Source organism: Jaculus jaculus, chromosome 4 (assembly GCF_020740685.1).
Source record: "Jaculus jaculus isolate mJacJac1 chromosome 4, mJacJac1.mat.Y.cur, whole genome shotgun sequence".
Lineage (NCBI taxonomy): Eukaryota > Metazoa > Chordata > Mammalia > Rodentia > Dipodidae > Jaculus > Jaculus jaculus.
This window is the reverse complement of record NC_059105.1, coordinates 12,613,383-12,631,871: the sequence shown is the minus strand read 5'-3', so window position 1 is coordinate 12,631,871 and position 18,489 is coordinate 12,613,383.

Sequence of the window (18,489 nt, the reverse complement as noted above, 5' to 3'; positions counted from 1 at the left end):
CAAATGTCTGCTGGATTTTACATGTCCCCCAAAGGCACAAGTGCTAAAGACTTCTTCTTTAGAGTGGCACCACCGAGAGGTGGGGAGACCTTTACGACGTGGGAGGATTTTTGGTTATTGGTCATGTGGCTTTGAAGGGAACAGGGGTGACCCAGCCCTTCCTCCTCGCCTGCCTTCACATCCTGGCCGGGGTGCGCAGCTTCGCTCGGCCTCAGACTCCGCCGAACATGTGGCAGCACTGATCAAAAAGCAACAGGGCCAATCAGTAATGGAGTGCCACGTCCAAAACCATGAGCCCAAACAAACCTTTTCCTTTGCATGGTGCTGCCTCATAGGAATGTGCTACAACCACTTAGCACAGACTCTGTAGTTGAAGAGTGTACAGACATTAACTGCAAAGGAACTCTTGCCTAGGTGTGGAAAGGAGGTAGGTAAATAGCACTTACTGAGCTGGGCCAGTAAAAATGGATGTTTCTCGTTCTCTCTCTCTCCCTCCCTCCTTCTCTGTCAAATAAATAATAAAATTTAAAAAGCAAAATATTTTTTTTTTAATTTTTTATTTATTTATTTGAAAGCGATAGACACAGAGAGAAAGACAGATAGAGGGAGAGAGAGAGAGAATGGGCGCGCCAGGGCTTCCAGCCTCTGCAAACGAACTCCAGACGCGTGTGCCCCCTTGTGCATCTGGCTAACGTGGGACCTGGGGAACCGAGCCTTGAACCGGGGTCCTTAGGCTTCACAGGCAAGCGCTTAGCCGCTAAGCCATCTCTCCAGCCCAAAAAGCAAAATATTTTATTTAAAAAAATGGGCTGGAGGGATGGCTTAGCTGTTAAGGCATTTGCCTGCAAAGCCAGAGGACCCAGGTTCGATACATTTTTCGGTACATTTTTCAGATTAGTTAGTGAAATTTGTTGGGAATTTTGTGAGTTGCCATACTTAACCAAAATTCTTAACCAAAAACTTTGAAGAAAAGAGGTGACTGATCACCTAGGTGTGGAAAGACCATGGGTGTGGGACAAACTGTTAACTTATTTAACACAAGTGGTCTTAGGCTGCAATCTTTAAATGTGATTCTTGCATTTTTCCTTGAAATCTTAGTTTATTTCAGTATATTAAAATTTTTAAATTACTTACCATTAAGGAAAAACGATGCTTTACAAAGGCTCCATGTTTACTGAATACCTCCAGGGCGCTGCTGCTTGATCCCAGCGGTACTGAGATTTGAGCCGCACAGATCTAACCCAATTATACAGCCCCAGTAGGGGGAAAACCCAAATCCAAACCCAACTCTGAATGTATGCTTTAGTTCTTGGCAGGAGAAACAATGAATCACAAAGATTAATCGTGTCTTTTCTTGGGAGTTTAATAAATAATATCAGTTTACAGGAAGGATGAAAAGTTGATATATGTAATTAATGCTGAGTGAAAATGCTGGAGTCAAAGTTCCATGCAAAATGCTGTCTTTTAAAATACATGGGAAGGGGGATTTATTTTAAAATTCATGAAGACTTGAGTTTAAGCTCAGCAACATTTTCTGCAATGGTAATTGAAGAGAACCCCCGGCATCCACCCTCAAAAAGAAAAGGATGGAGCAGTTCTACAAATAAACTAGAATTTTGGATTGCCTTAAATCCCAGGGAAAGAATTTATCTTGGGTTTCAATTATAAATAAATTTTCAAATGTTGGTTTGAATGAGTTCCCGCTGGTACGAAGGGGAAAAGGCACCAATAGTACCGGCAGGTCAGGTGGTCGCTGGCTCGACCGTGTAACCTTGCCTTCCTGACGAAGTGCGAAGCAAGAATTGCCATTGTTCAATTAGTCTTAGGAGATGTGTTTAAACTGTATCTCATCCAGCTGTTATGTCTGATGACTGGTTTCTAAGATAGGTACAAGTCAGAAGATCAAATGAAATGTCACCATAAAGAGACAAGCAGATAAATCCAGAATGTGGCACATTCTGTAGCATTGAATAATAATAATAATGATAAAATAATAATAATAATAATAATAATAATTAAGTGTGTGTGTGTGAGAGAGAGAGTTGGTAAGGTGGTCCAGGATCTTGATTAGATATAAGTTAGAACATAAAAGAGCTTTAACCATTGGGAAAATTTGAATATGTCTTAAACACTGCACGAGAGTGGGGATTACTGCTACATTTCTTAGTTACTGGGGTAATATAGGATATGTACCTATTTTTAAATGTATGTTCAAATATACAGTGTCATGACATCAACCATTTACTTTCAATTAGTATTGATTCAATACTAAAACTAGAGAGAGAAAGCAAAGAGAAATGCACATGTGGGGACACACACACACACACACACACGTAGATTTTGCACAGAATTACAAAAGTATTAGTAATTATTGAGCTTACATGATTTATATGTTGTTGGCTATGGCAAAATCTTCAAACTTCGGTACATCTGTATGATTTTATAATAAGTTGATAAGGCTTTGCATAAGAGAAAACTTCATATCATGTTGAGTCATATGTTCTCAGCTACAATGTGGCCAACTACGTGGTTAAGTGTTGGAGAAGGGGCTGAAAGCCACAACCAGAGTCCCTTGACTCCCATGGTGTTTCCGATGAACGTGAGCCTCATTAAATAGAGACAAGCAAAGCAATGGTTATGCATTGAAATAGGTTTTAAAGAACAATAGGAGTATGGCATCCTGAGAGACAGCGCTGGAGCAGTCATGCCATGCTACTGGAGAGGCAGTCCCTCCAGTGGCCCGTCAGACTCTCGTTCTTAGCAAACTCTCTGCGTTGGGGCTCCCATGTCTTTACCTTCACACAGACTTTAGGATCTCCTAAGGTGGCCCGTTGGCATTTTACTTCTGCACATTTGATCTTAGCCTCTCCATCAGATGGCAAACTCCTCCAGGGCAGCTCTTTGGACTGACTCATCCATCTCTGCCTTACGCAGAGCTCCATGCCACACAGGAGGTCAATATTTATTAAATAACTTATTTCCACAGCTCTTCATGCCTTTGAAGTTCCTTTCCTGCTTATGACTTAATCTGCTGTGAATTTTGAAATAGCCATGCAGTAGTTCATCAGGTGTTTTCATGCTATGAAGGGATTTGTGCATGTGACTAATAGACAACTAGTTCACTTTGACTAATGTGAGAGGGTTTCATCTAATCAGTTGAAGGCTTTAAGAGTGAAAGACCAAGGCTCCCTAGGACAGAAACACTTCTGTCTCAAATGTGCACTTAGAAACATTGCCTGACTTTCACTCTCATGCCCTGAGCAAGTCACACTCAGGACTGTAACAAGTCTTGATTCTTTTATCAATTACCACCCATTCTCTCTTCCATTTCATCTCCTGACCTTATTAGACCAGTCCACCCTCAGTATTCTTGCCCATCTCGTTACATATATACCATACCCTCCCCTTAAACCCTCCCCTCTCCTCCCTCCCTCACGGCTCCTTTCTAGCTTCCTATAACAAGTCTTACTGGAGTGTCCAGATCATTGCCCTCCTTTACAAATTTTAAGATGTGCCAACTTCCACAATCTTGTGCAGTAGTTCAATGAAAATGCTCTCTCTCTTTACACACACACACACACATACACACATACACACACACACATCTGGTTCTATGTTGCTGGACAATCCCAACTATCCCAAGTCCTGGAAGATAATGAATGCTGTTTATTATGTTTCAGTGGCTGAAAACAGGCATAGACTAGGTCCAGAGGGAACTCAGGGTACCCCAATACTCGTGACAGTAGAAAGAAGCGAGGCCCCCAGCTGGCTGACTTACCAGCATTGTAAAAAGAGAGGCAGGTACCTGACAAAATGCCCGCTCGGTCACCCAGGCAGCTCACATGTCAGGAATGACAATTGAATAACTTCATTTCTTTCCCTTGGCAGGGTGTTGGGTCTGAATGCTAAGACAGGGACACTGAAGGGCTTCTGAGAGAGAGTCGTACACGCATTTAACAATGATGGTGTCCAAGGCCTTGCTGTGAAGGACACTTGAGCTGTTCTGGAACCAGACAATCCCCATGTTGACAGCAAAGTCCGTAGACCACGGTGTCAACAGGCAGCAAGGTTTTATCCACCATGATCTGTAATGAAAGCCTGGCCAGGATTTCTCTTGAGATCTTCCCTTTGGGATGGATTTCTTCTGTTTACAGTGAGCCTGGGACTTGCGTGTTGCAGTCTGTCCTGCGCATTGATGTCACCGAGGCTCAGTCCCTAGAACAGTAATTTGGATGTTATTGGAAGCACAGAAGCATCTGAACCTTGACTCTTTTCACAACGGGTGGAAAATTAAACCAGAAAGTATTGCAGGCCTACGACTCCCTTTATGGTGTCTTTGGAAGCTCGCCGGAGAGCTGAGGGGAAGAGAACCCCTGGGTGGTTAGGGAAAAGACCTAAGATTCTCTCTAACACCAGGACTAAGCTTTCCTACTGCCAAGGGGACAGGAATCCATAACCCAAGGATAGCAGCAGGCTTAACTGCATCACGCCTCAGCTCATATATTTGAAATCAAAACCCCTTTTGCATTGATGTGATGTGGTGTGTGTGTGTGTGTGTGTGTGTGTGTGCGCGCGCGCACGTGCGTGTGTGCGTGCTGGGATTCCAGAAGCCCACCAAGGCTTCCAGAGTCCTATGTGGGGTCTGAAGTTTGAATTCAGGGACTCAGGCTTGAGGGGTGAGTGCTTTACCCACTGAGCCACCTCCCCAGTCAGTGCTGCCGCACCGTCTTCAACTTGCTTACTAGGGTCACAGTTTCCCACAGCAGGTGCAGGTACTTGTTGGGCTTTAAAGCTGAGGAGAAGCAGCTTAACAGGTTTATGGCCTTTCTTGTATTCCTAGTGGACGTCACCACACTCGAGAGGTGAGCCTGGTGGACAAAGGAGCCCAGGATGTGCCCTACTCTCCTCTTTGATATTCCTTCTCAGTCTGTTGAGAGTCTCATAGATGGAATGGGCATGAGAAGGGGCAGGAAATATATAGCACTTCCCCTCCAGTTAGTGGAGTTAATGGAGTGGTCCCAAGGAGAGGCTGGAAGCACCCCAGGACCTTCCGTTCTGGAAGAAAAAGCACTCATGGCATTCTGTAAGTGCCACTGTTGGTCTATGTGCCCAAGAAATGATAAGCTGCTGGGTGTGAGGGAGCCAGTGGTTAACCTACAGAAGCCTCCTGGGTTTTACGTTAAGCAAATGGGTTTTGACGAGCAAGTCACAGTTTCCTCTGATGGTCGTCTGCCCTGTGCACTGACTGCTTCACTGTCAAGCTTAGTTTGTAGGACTTTTCAAGTCCTTATGGAAAGCTCTATTTCCAGCAGAAAGAAAGCTTAAAGGTCAGAATAAGGACACAGGGCCCAGAATGTAAAAGCTCATGGGGTTTGTTGAGAGATGAGGCCTCTCCAGTGCACGGAGAAATAAAAAAAAAAAAAAAAAAAAAGCATGTTTTTTCTTCCCTTGTCAAACTTAAAATTTATTGAGACAAGGTGGAAACAAACATGGGAAGATTACTCTAAATGCATTATACTTTCTAGCTTCCCATTCCTTTGGAAGAAACACACACACACACACACACACACACACACACACACACACACACAGACACCTTCTCCACTGGCAAGCAGCGGGGATGAATGCCGCAGCCAGTGGTCTAGAAAGACCCAGCATGTCGGGGGAGGGACGGGGCAGAATGCAAATGAAGACACAGAACGTTGCTGCCGTTTCTGCTCAAGCAGCTGTGTAGAAGTGCTCATGCTTAAGATTTCAGCTCATGAACAGTGAGTGTCTTCATAACTGACCAGAGAGCCCTACTGTGTATCTAAACCTCGCAGATGTCCAGTCCCAGGCTCCCAAGGGCATGGCAGGCTGGTTGTCCAGAACATAGACGAAGAGAGAGAAAGAGGATTACATCACATGCTCTGGCATATTCCATTAAGCTGGATTAGGATTCAGGGCCAATATTTTTGCTCAGTGATGCTTTTGCCTCATATCCCCTTCTGAGTGAGCTTATGCCCCTAAGCAACCTGTTGATAATTCTGAAGAGAAGCCCACAGATTACTGGACAAACCACTAAGGCTTTTATTTGTCTCAGGATAGAGATATCTGGAGTAGGGAGCCCTGGGCTGGCTGTCACGTGCTGCATACTCCAGACCGAGCACCGCCAGCCATCAGGTGCTTTGCTTGGGACAACTGGGCTGCTCTTGAAACAACTCTGCTTTCTAATCTATAAATCGAAAATGAAGGATTCCCCCCCCCTTCTTTTTCTAATTTATTTATTTATTTGAGAGAGAGAGAGAATTGGTGAACCAGGGCTTCAGCCACTGCAATCAAACGCCAGATGCTTGCGCCACCTAGTGGGCATGTGCTGCCTTGCACTTGTCTCACCTTTGTGCATCTGGCTTACATGGGATCTGGAGAGTCGAACATGGGACCTTAAGCTTCACAGGCAAGCACCTTAACCGCTAAGCCATCTCTGCATGAATTTTAACCGATTATAGAACTCAATACTGACAGCAGATGAATTTTCAGGCTCTAGATGGCTAACAGGAATTGGATGTGTGGCTCACTGTTATGTCTGGGATTCCTTCCTTCAAGTACTTTAACAGAATCTTCTGGTTCTCAGGAGAACCTCTGGTGCTAACCTTCCAAACATGCTGAACATCAGACTGTTATTATTGTGGCTTTAGATTTGGGTGTCTTCTGACATTTTGGTAGGAATATGGCTCTTGAAGATGATGTTTAAAAGAAAGATGGAAGTTCCAGGAGGATGTGTGTATTGCAAAAACTGGGCTTTGCAACAGAATTCAGTCACTCTTAGGGGAAAGAAAACAGAATTGATTTTTTTCTTTCAAATTAAATCACATTGATGCCACATTATTGTGTGGGTAGCAGTTGTCTATTGTTGCTTAAAAACCCACTATGTTGGTCAGTTTCAAAAGGGACTGAGTGTGATGATAAAAGCTTATCTAATAGATGTGTTTTTACTCAGAGAAGAGAAGGAGCTGGTAAAACATAAAGGGAAAACAAATTTGTATAAGCAGTTGTGTGTCTGGCATTTGAGTTAGGGCTCTATCAGATACATAAATAAGAAGCCAGGGGATGGACACATTAAAGAATGAGTTTAAATTATTATTAGATCATATAGAACCCTAAAGTATTAAAAATTTAATGGCTGTGGGGCTAGAGTAGCTTTAGCTTTGAGCCAGTAAATTTCTCTTTCTCTGACTGATGCAAGGGCTTTGGATTTTCTCCATAGCCACCAGGGGAAGTTTTTGAATATGAGGTTTTGAATGATAAGCAACATCATTCCAAGAAAGAGCATGTTTTAGTGCATTGAAGAAGAATGAAGACTCTAAATAATTAAAATTACTTTATTGCGATATTTTCATTAATAATGGTCATTATCAAAATATTATTTTGAGGTCACTAACCAGTTCTCAACTGAACTGGAATTATTTATGTACATTAGTGATCATGTTTTAAAATTACCTTTTATTTGAAATACCAAAATGCAATTAATTATTCTACATGTCTGGGGAAGAAAGAGGTCATATTTTAGCAATTATTTTAACATAAAGAGGTGTTACATATAGAGTTGCTGTCAATTACTAGAAATAATTACATATTTTCTTGGATAATTTCTTGGTAATTAAAGTATCACTGAAGCATAAGATGCTTTGTTAATGAAAAGATTAAGAAGCTCACATTAGTTTATCATATTGTGTAGAAATGTGGTTCAAGGTTTATTATAATTTCTGATTGTTATTGCATAACCTTGAATGGTATTGATGCACAAATCATGACTGTTAGATAAATAATAGCTTACTGAGCAAAAATTACATCACTCAAGGTGGTGCAATAGTAATCAAAATTATGATAATAAGCTTAAAACCTGTTTTGATAAAAAACAAAACAAAAAGTATTTTTCTTCTAATTTTGGCACTAATTACAGGATAAAAAAATCAACCCCAAAGGTTGCAATATTTATTTTCAAACATTCTATGCTGAGAAACATAAACAAAATAAACTGTGAATAGAATTGTTATAAAGAATTGGATTTCCAACATGGGACCTGGCCTCAGATTTTTACATTTGGTATGATAAAGAAAAGGCTGTCTCTCTCTCTCTCCCTCTCTCAAACTCCACTTCTTTTAAAAATATTTTTTATTTATTTATTTTAAAGCAGAGAGAGGAAGAGAGAAGAGAGACAAACAGAGATAATGGGCACCCCAGGGCTTCCATCTGCTGCAAATGAACTTCAGATGATGTGCCACTTTGTGCATCTGGCCTCTTTTCTTTTGGGGGGGGAAGAAAGTTCACAAAGGGCAGTGGGTCGAGCTATCACAAGAATATTGCACAGCTTATCATTCACTTTCCTCAGCTTATTAATATTAACCCTGACTAATCTGACCAGGCATTCCAGTTGTTACTCTAAAATAAGATGGATGTCAATTACGCTGCTCTTTCATTTCACAGTCTCCTCACGCCCAGTAATGATATGAAGAACTTAAGTAGGCCTTTTCAAGATGCATACTTGATTTCTGGGTGGATAAAGAGAGACTCAGTGAGTCTCATAAGAGGACAGTAAAGTTCATCGTGCAATGTGAGAGGCATCTGGGGTGATCAAGGAGACTGTAGACAGCTTCATGTTGCTGGGATGAACCATCCAAACAGACACAGTGATGGTGGAAGGGATTTATTGAAGCCTACACATAGAGGGGAAGTTCCCTAATGGCAGAAGAAGCTGGACCCAGTTTCACAGGGAGAGAGAGAGGGAGAAAGAGAGAAAGAGAAAGAACCCCCACCAGCACAAACAAGCAACCCCCGCCCCCCAGGAGCCCCAGGCAGAGCTCAAGCACTCTGCATATCTTTAGTCTGGAATTCCAGATCTATTCCCACATCATCTCAGGGCCAGAACCTAGGATCCACCTACAGGGACACCATGATACAAGCATGAATAAAACTCCTGAATCTATTGGGAGACATCCATTCAAACTCCCACAGAAACTGAACCTAAGGAGAAAAGAGAGGTGTATTTCAAAGAGGGAAGGGTGAGGAGTTGGTATATTAGAATTGGTTTTATCTACTTGTAAGCGTTGGGTTTGTACCTCTCCTTCTAGCTCTACTTCCCTTTATGGTGGGTAAAATTGGTCATGCAAGGCTGAATTTGGTTATAGTGAGAATATTTATACCACACATAGTTGGCAAGCACTATCAGGAATTTTTTTTTTTTTTTTTACAAAAGACGTTTCTTTCTTTTTGTATTTATTTGAGAGAGAGAGAGAGAGAGAGAGAGAGAGAGAGAGAGAGAGAGAGAGAGAGAGAGGGAGAGGATGGGTACACCAGCTGTTGTAAATGAACTCCAGACACATGTTCCACCTTGTGCATCTGGCTTACATTGGTCCTGGTGGATTGAACCTGGGTCTTTTGGCTTTGCAGGCAAGTGCCTTAACCACTAAACAATCTCTCCAGCCCACGAAATATTTTTTAGACAACCAGTTTTCCACCCACTACTGACAGAATGAGAAATGGCTCATGTATTTAAGTCAGAGCAATCCAATCAATCCATCAAATCGTGTGAAGAATCATCTCTGGTAGTGGTGAAGATTTTCATCTACTCACCTTATTAAAAAATGACCCCTGCTGGTCTGTTCTATGAACCTGAACACTTTTTTCTTTTCTTTTCTTTTTTTTTTTTTTTAACAAGAGAGAGAATTGGCACACCAGGGCCTCCAGCCTATGCAATCAAACTACAGATGTGTGCGCCGTCTTGTGTGCATGTGTGTCAACTTGTGCTTCTGGCTTACACAGAACCTAGAGAGTAAAACATGGGTCCTTAATCTTTCTAGGCAAGTGCCTTACTCACTGAGCCATTTCTCCATCCTGGAACCAGTGTTTCTTTCTTTCTTTCTTTCTTTTTTTTCCAGTTTTTCAAGGTAGGGTCTTACTCTAGTCCAGGGTGATCTGGAATTCACATTGTAATCTCAGGGTGGCCTTGAGCCCACAGTGATCTTCCTACCTCTGCCTCTCAAGTGATGGGATTAAAGACTTGCACCATCACACCTGGCTTGAACCAGTGTTTTTGATTTAACGCTTTGCCATGCACGTCAAGCATCTGATAGTCAGATGGTTTACCCTCTTCCAGTATCAATAGTGTTCACACCTCTCCCCACACTTCCATTAATCTCTTCTCCAGAAAACACAACAGAAATGGACAAAGGCACCCTAGTCTGGGCCCTGTGTTCATGGGGATGCGGCAGTTCTTTAATTTTCTAAGGCATCATTACTGTTTAGTAAAAGCAAAAAGCAATAATGTGTAAGATATAGTCAAAGTCCTTAGGAACTTTCTTGCTGATTTCTCTCGTGTGTGTGGAGGTAAGAAGTCAACCTTGGGCATCATTCCCCAGGAGCACTGTCCACCTTTCTCTTGAGGTTGGGTCTCACTGGATTGGAGCTTGTAAAAGAGGTTAAACTGGTTGGCCAACAAGACCCAGTAAGTCACTTATCTCTGCCTCCCCTGTGTTCTGTGATTACAACCATGTGCTACCATGCCTGGCATTTTTTTGTTTTTTGAGGTAGGGTTTCACTCTAGCCCAGGCTGACCTGAAATTCACTGTGTACTCTCAGGGTGGTCTTGAACTTATGGCAATCCTCCTACCTCTGCCTCCAGAGTGCTGGGATTAAAGGCATGTGCCACCATGCCCGGCTTGCCTGGCATTTTTTAAAAACATTTTTTAAAATTAATTTTATTTTTTTATTGACAACTTCCATGAATATAGACAATGAACCATGGTAATTCCCCATACTGCCCACATACCCTTTTGCAATTCCACTCTCCATCATATACCCTCCCCCCTCAATTGGTCTCTTTTTCTTTTTTTTTTCCTCAATTTTTATTAACATTTTCCATGCTTATAAAAAATATCCCATGGTAATACCCTCCCTCCCACCACTTTCCCCTTTGAAATTCCATTCTCCATCATATCCCTTCCCCATCTCAATCAGTCTCTTATTTTGATGTCATGATCTTTTCCTCCTCTTATGATGGTCTTGTGTAGGTAGTGTCAGGCACTATGAGGTCATGGATATCCAGGGCATTTTATGTCTGGAGGGAGCACATTGTAAGGAGTCCTACCCTTCCTTTGGCTCTTTCTTTCTGCCACCTCTTCTGCATTAGACCCTGAGCCTTAGAAGGTGTGATTGAGATAATACTCAGTACTCTAGTCACTTCTTTCCAGCTCTATGATACCTTCTGAGTCATCCCAAGGTCACTGCCATCTGCAAAGAGAAGATTCTCTACCCAAAGTGAGAGTAGCATTAATATAAGGGTATAAATATTAAGAGAAGTGCTTACTGGGCAGGTTGATAAGCATAGTATATACATTTTTCCAGACATCAACAGTTGTTATACCCCTAGGGCTCATGACTACCCCTGTTTTAAGCTTTCAGTATCAGGGATGTATTCCCTCTCATGGAGCGGGCCTCCAGTCCAATTGGAGGGCAGTTAGTTTCCACCATGACAGATGCCACTATTGCACGTGTTGGCTCATTTGGGCTGGCTGGCCACTTATAAGGCTTGCAGTGTCCACTGTTGAGTATCTTCACTGGTGGTTTCTCTTTTCTCCCGTTGAACTACATGTAGAATGGCTTCTTCCAGCTTTCTGTCAGCTGGTCTACATGGAGGAGGTTATCAGCTCAGTTTTAGCAGGATTTGTCAGCGGTCTTGCAGCCCACGTATGTGGAGTCTTCAGAAATAGGGTCTTACCATCTATTCCTGATGGGGAACCCAGGGCCTTGTCAATGGCCTATAATGTTTTGGGGACATCAGGGACCTCCCTGGCCAACAACTCACTGAAGATATCCCATCTCTGGCACTGAAAATTTTCTAACAACAATCTATGGCTCCTGAGTGTTCCATTGTCTGAAACTGGAGGATTCCCATAAGATTTATTTGCATCCTCTTAGATTTTGATTAGCCCTCCCTCCACCTTTCCTTTACTAAATCTCTTCCCCTGACCTCACTTTGGGCCTTTTCACCCCAGTTGATCTATTCTTCTACTTACATATATACAATACCAACCTATTAAGTACCCTCCTCCCTTCCTTTCTTTTCCCTTTATATCTCCTTTTTAACTTACTGGCTTCTGCTACTGAGTTTTTTCCTTCTCACATAGAAGCCCAGTCATCTGTAGCTAGGATCTACAGATGAGGGAGAACATGTGGTGCTTTTGCCTGGCATTTTTTAAAACCTGGGTTCTAGGGCTCAAACTTAGGTCCTCATGATTGTGAGGCCAATTGAGCCATCTCCCCAGCCCTCCCCACACCCCGCATTGCTCTGAACCCTTTTCACCTTCCTCTTTCTCCAGTATGTGTTGGGTACACATGTATTTAAGTGCCTTTGTCAAGAGAGCTTAATCTTTTCTACCCTCTTATCTATCAAGACTCAACTATAGTCCCATCTTCTCAGAGTACTTGTTTTATGTGTTGAATGACCAAGCACAGAGTCCTTGCTTTGGTGGCCACTAAGTAAATAATTTTGCTCACTGGAATGGCAACACCAAGTGTGTCACACACCATAGAAGCCCAGAGCTCCCACCAACCTAGAATAAGTCCAGGGATTTGTAAATAAAAATAATTTATCTTATTTAAATAAAATTTTATGAAATAAATTTCAATAAAATACATTGTAAACCAAAGGAATCGAGGAAAGTGAAGAAAAAAAGACATCTGCGCAGAGTCAGAGCTCTCATTTGCCAATAATATTTGTACCTACTTGAGTTTACAATATAGTGCTTTGCTATGAAGAGTCTGACCTAAGACCATCAGTGAAATTTTGTTTTTAGTGAATTAATGTTTGCTTTGGTTTAATATTAAGGGAAAGAAGTAGCTGGACCAAGTTGGGGAGAGTATTAAGAACATCTTGTTCATTTTCAGCCTTCTTTCTTCTCACTTGCTCTTGTTTATCATCTTCAAACAATGACATTATAATTTATTAATAGACCTTTATGTTTACCAAGAAGGTGAATTTAAATAGTACTTTCATTGGAATGTCAGTTTTCCTACATTGGATTTTTTTAAACTTAAAAAACCTTTTTAAATTAGATATGGATATACTTAGTATGTAAACAACACCATCCTTCCCTTTATCTTCTTTTCCAAAGACGCCATCCTTGTTGTGGATACAGGTCAACCCATGTGGATCATGGATCATGCATAATTTTTTAAAAATTATTTTTGAGAGTTACTGAAGTATTATGGATGTTAATTGAGCTGTTTCACCCAAATGTTCTAACTTTGGACAGGTTTCAGGGTGACTTACTGTTTTCAATTGTTCTACTCACATCTGAACCTCAGTGCACTTCTCTCTCATCTCTGGATGTTGTCAAACATTTTTGATTTGTGTCCCCGGATGAAAGCTTTGTTTTCATTTTTTGGGGGAGGCATTGTCTTAAGCATTTCTCTCTCCTCACATATGTTTCTTTTGGCAGGAGTCCTAACTTGCCTGGATCACTTTGGTGTGGGTGTGACCTCAGTTTTCCTGAAGCCAATATTTTGCATGGCCATGCCAGCGTGGAGACCAAACTATGTCTTCCAACTGAAGAACATAAAACGGCAAAGACAAATGCTCAAGGCACTTTCCTGAGATGATGATTTAAATTATCATGCTCTCCTGGGGTCCTTGAGAAATAGGCCACTCTCTGATCATTTTTGAGCACTTGCCAGCATGCCTGAAATATGAGGAGAGGGAGAAGATGTGTCTGCTTTTCTAATTAGTTCTTTCCTCCAGTAAGTCATATCCCTTTCCTTTTAAGTGACGGAAAACATTAGAGTTCTTAAGAGATGTCTATTTTCCACTGGGGCTTACATCATTGTTTTATCTAATTATTTCTCAATTACGAATAATAATTAAACCAAATGGTGATGCAGACTGGAAGAGTAACAATATATCTTTTGAGAAGTGTTCCCCAAAGGGGGTTCTAAACGCAGCAATGGAAACATTCTTTGTTCAGTCTCCAGTCAGTCTTCACGTGTGCAAAAGGTGCAAGTCTAGATTTATAATCCATGGCTGATGCCCCTCCACCCAGACCCATGAGAGGACAGAGCAGTACTGCCTTCGGCTGTTTTGGCCACTTCATTTTTTTCTTTTCCTTTTTTTCTCATAGATAACATAAATGGAGCTTTTGCTACAAAAGTTGGTCATTGTCACCTGATAGAGAACATCTAGGGTGGTATGTAACCAGGCATCAGTTAACCAGTCTGAAAGTAGAGCAAAAACCTGCCTGAGTTTGCTAAGCAAGTTCTGACCAAAACTTCTTTTTTGTGGGAATTTTTATGAATGGGGCTCCTTTTTACTCTCAACAGATTCTACTTTGAACTCTTCCATAGCTTGTTAGATAGGAAAACAAAATAAAAATATATTTGAACATTCTTTACTGATTCTTTCAAGCTCAGTCATCACAAGATTCTGTCTTAAATTGACCAGGTATCATATTATTGAATATTGGATAAGAAACTAACAAATGCGAGTATACTCTTTTCATGATCATAATACGTGCAGAAAACTAAATTTGTAGTTACTAGAAGAAAACATAAGAAAGCATATTTTTGTCTATCTTGGCATAAGAGAAGATATTTAAAATGAGACTTTATAAAAAATTTAAAACATTCTGCTTTTTAAAGATAAACTGATGATAAAAATACAAGTACTAAATTTTAAAGAGGACTGGAGAGATTGCTCAGTGCTTAAGGTGCTTGCCTGCCTAAGGATGCAGATTTAATTCTCCAGTACCCAGGTAAAGTCAGATGCACATAGTAGTACATGCATAGAAATTCACTTGCAGTGGCTAGAGGTCCTAGTGTGCCCACTCTCTGTGTGTGTGTCTCTATCTCTCGCTCTCAAATAAATATATATTTAAAAGGGCAAAATTCTTGAATAAACAGTCCACAATATTATAATAGCTAATATACATATAAAAAGTGCTAATATTAGAAAAGTATACATTAAAGCCATTTGAATATTTTGTGAGCAAGTACCTTTAACTGCTGAGCCATTTTGCCAGTCCCCATTAGATATTTTGGAACCAGTTAATAATATTAAAATTACAAACTATGATACTGTTATGTGGTGGTTACCATATAAATATATTTCCATTGTTGGTGATACTATAGAAAGGTAACTGGGAAATTGTTTTTTTTTTTCCATCGTGTGTATGTGTTTATGTATGTAAATGATATCACAGCATACTGTAGCAGTGAGAGAACAATATTTAGGTTAGCTATTGCCTTCCACCCCATTTGAAGCAAAGTTTCCTCATTTTCATTGTTAACCATAATACATTTGCAAGGCTAGCCGGCCCATGAGCTTCTGGGAGATTCTCCTTCCTCTGCATATCATTTTGCTGGTTTTATATCTAGCTGAGAATTACAAGAAGCTTGGCACCACGACTCATTTTTACCTGCAGCCTGGGATTGTGAACTTAGATACTCAGGCTTGTGTGACAAACACTTTATCCACTGACTCATCTTAGCCTCTGATGGGCAGATTTTTAAGAAATTTACTCTATAACCTAGTAATTGTGCTCCTAAATATCCAAGAGGAATAAAAATAGGTGACAACAAATGGGCTTGAACTTGGCTACTTATTGACATCATTTGTAATACTTCCAAACTAAAAATGGCTCCATAAATTTATTATAATTAATGGAGAAACATATTGTGATTTAGTTATATGACAAAACATGATGTAACAAAGAAAAATATTAGTTTAAATTATATATAACATCATTGATGAATCTCACACACATTACACACAGAGAGAGGAACCCAGACATTTTAGATGAAGATATGAAAAAGTACATAGCTCATGATTTCTTTTATATAACACTCTGGAATAGACAAAAGCACACTGATCAATGGTTGCCTGGGGACAGGTATATGTATGTGGAGAAGGAGGTCTCTTGAATGAAGAACACAATGAACTTTCTAGATAAATAAAGTGCTAACTATCTTTGAGTACTGTATATAGACTCTGTATTTCCATATGACATTTATAAAAAGTCCATTGAATTTACACTTGGGATGTGTACATTTTTATGTAAATTAAATCTTAATACAGTATGATAAAGATAAGTATTATCATCTTACCAACTATATCCTTACATATAATGCTTTCCATATATATCTAAATATCATGGTTCTAACTCTCTCTCTCTCCCTTTGTCTTCCCTTCTTCCTTTCTTTCTTTCTTTCCTTCTTTCTGAGAGAGATAGAGAATATGCATGTCAGGGCCTCCTGCCATTGCAAATAAACTCCAGATACATGTACCACCAATTCCATCTGGTTTATGTGTGTTCTGGGGAGTCAAAACTAGGTCTTTAGACTTTGTAGGCAAGCACCTTAATCACTAAGCCATCCCTTCTTCCCTTAAATAAATATTTTTAAGCATGGAATTACATAATATAAAGTAGATAAAAGCAGGGATGCTGAAGTGAAGATGACAAATTACCTAAGACAGGTGCAGTGGCACATGCCTTTAATTCCAGCACTCAGGAGGCAAAGGTAGGAGGACCACTATGAGTTTGAGGATGCCTTTAGACTATATAGTGAATTCCAGGTAAGCCTTGGCTAAATCCAGACCCTACTTGAAAAGCAAAACAAAACAAGACAAACAAACAAACAACAGAAAAACAAGAGTAAAGACACTATATGCTACTGATGTAGAACATGAGAGAACTGGCTGAATCTGGAAGGAAGCCAGTTCACAGATGGTTAACCCATATAGTGCTGAAAAGCACTCCATGAACTTCTGGGGTAAATACCAGCAATCTCACTAAGGATGACCCTTAGTGGAGTGAGGACAATTAGGAAGGAAATGATGGTACCAATGTATGATGTGTCCATATAAAGCTGTTACTTATAACGGCGGGGGGGTGGGGGGGTGCGGGAGGAACTGGAGGAATGGGTTAGCTGCTAAGGTGCTTGCCTTCAAAGATAAAAGACTTAGGTTCAATTCCCCAGGACCCATGTAAGCCAGATGCACAAGGAGCTGCATGCTTCTGGAGTTCATTTGCAGTGGTTGGAAGCCCTGGAACATATGCTCTCTCTGTCTCTATCTCTGCCTCTCTCTCTCTCTTTTAAATAAATAAATAAATGATTGAAAAGAGATAGAGAGAGGGGGAGAGAGAGAGACAAGGAATATGACCCAATTATTACTCATCAGAGCTCAGGTGATCCTTTGTGTTCATGTCAGTCCCTTACAGGGAACAGATGAACCACAAGACACTGGAGAGGGTAGGATCAAGGCTAATCTTAATCTTCTACATCTTCACTCCCTCCCTCTCCCTCTCCCTCTGCCCCTCCCCCCTCTCTCTCTTCTCTCTAACTCTTGTATATTAGTTATCTTTTTCCTCATTTTTGTAGTGGGCACTGACCTGTAACTCCAAGTACCAGCATGGGACTTTCATCCACAATGAGCTTTTTATAGCTTTTGATCAGAGAGACCTACAAGGTTTCCTAAAAGACAGACAGATTTCTGTCAGAGTACTTGATGACCCACCAAAGGTTAGTGGTAAGACCCTACTGCTGAAGACACCATATGCAGTGGACATGTAAAATGGGATGGCACAGCTGGAAGCTAGAAGAGTGTCAGTCCCCAGACAGCGCATCTAGTGCCAGAAGGTGCTACATGGGCGACTGAGGGAAAATGACTAATATCTGTCCAAGCAACTCATGGTCTCACCTACTTAGCAGCAAATAACCTGTTGTGATGCCCACACAAGTGCAATAGTGGCACACAGCCATGGTGGGGAACCAAATACTCTTATTTTGGCTAACTGATCCCCTCAGTGGCATGGGACCCATAGCTGAAGCTAGGAAACAAGTCAGAACCATATCCAAACATAAGCCCACTCTCCAATATCAAGCTACCATCAATCATGGGCTACAAGAGGGCCTACACCTATTAAATTCTCTATAAAAAAAGTAAGGGTTATCTCATTTGTCCTGGCGATAACTTACTCTCTGTTGGAGAATCTGCTTCTCTTTTTCAGATAGATGTAGATCCTAAGGAGAGAGCCACCCCATCATACCTCAAAAGGGCCCCAGCTGAAACTAAGAATAATTGGTGAAACAAGCAAGAATGCTGTTTTCCTGATGAACCGGATACCAGCACAAGGGAGAAGGAGACCAACACAGAGAAAAAATCAACTCCTACCAAATTAAAGAGCCAGAGCCCCAGAGGCCCCCAACGCCTCATCACTGAAGCAGACCAAAAATGAACCCAACATGGCTCAGGGAAATTTTGCGGAAGAGGGGGCGGAAGGAATGTCAGAGCCACATGTTGGGTCATGATATGCAGAGACATTTATCTTACCCATAACTGTAGGCTAACTCCAGAATGCACTACCCATATACCTCAACCAGGAGGGGCCAATGGGGAGGGGGTAGGTCATGGATGAGCCTAATAATGGTACCAAACTGACTGCATTTGCTGAATACAAA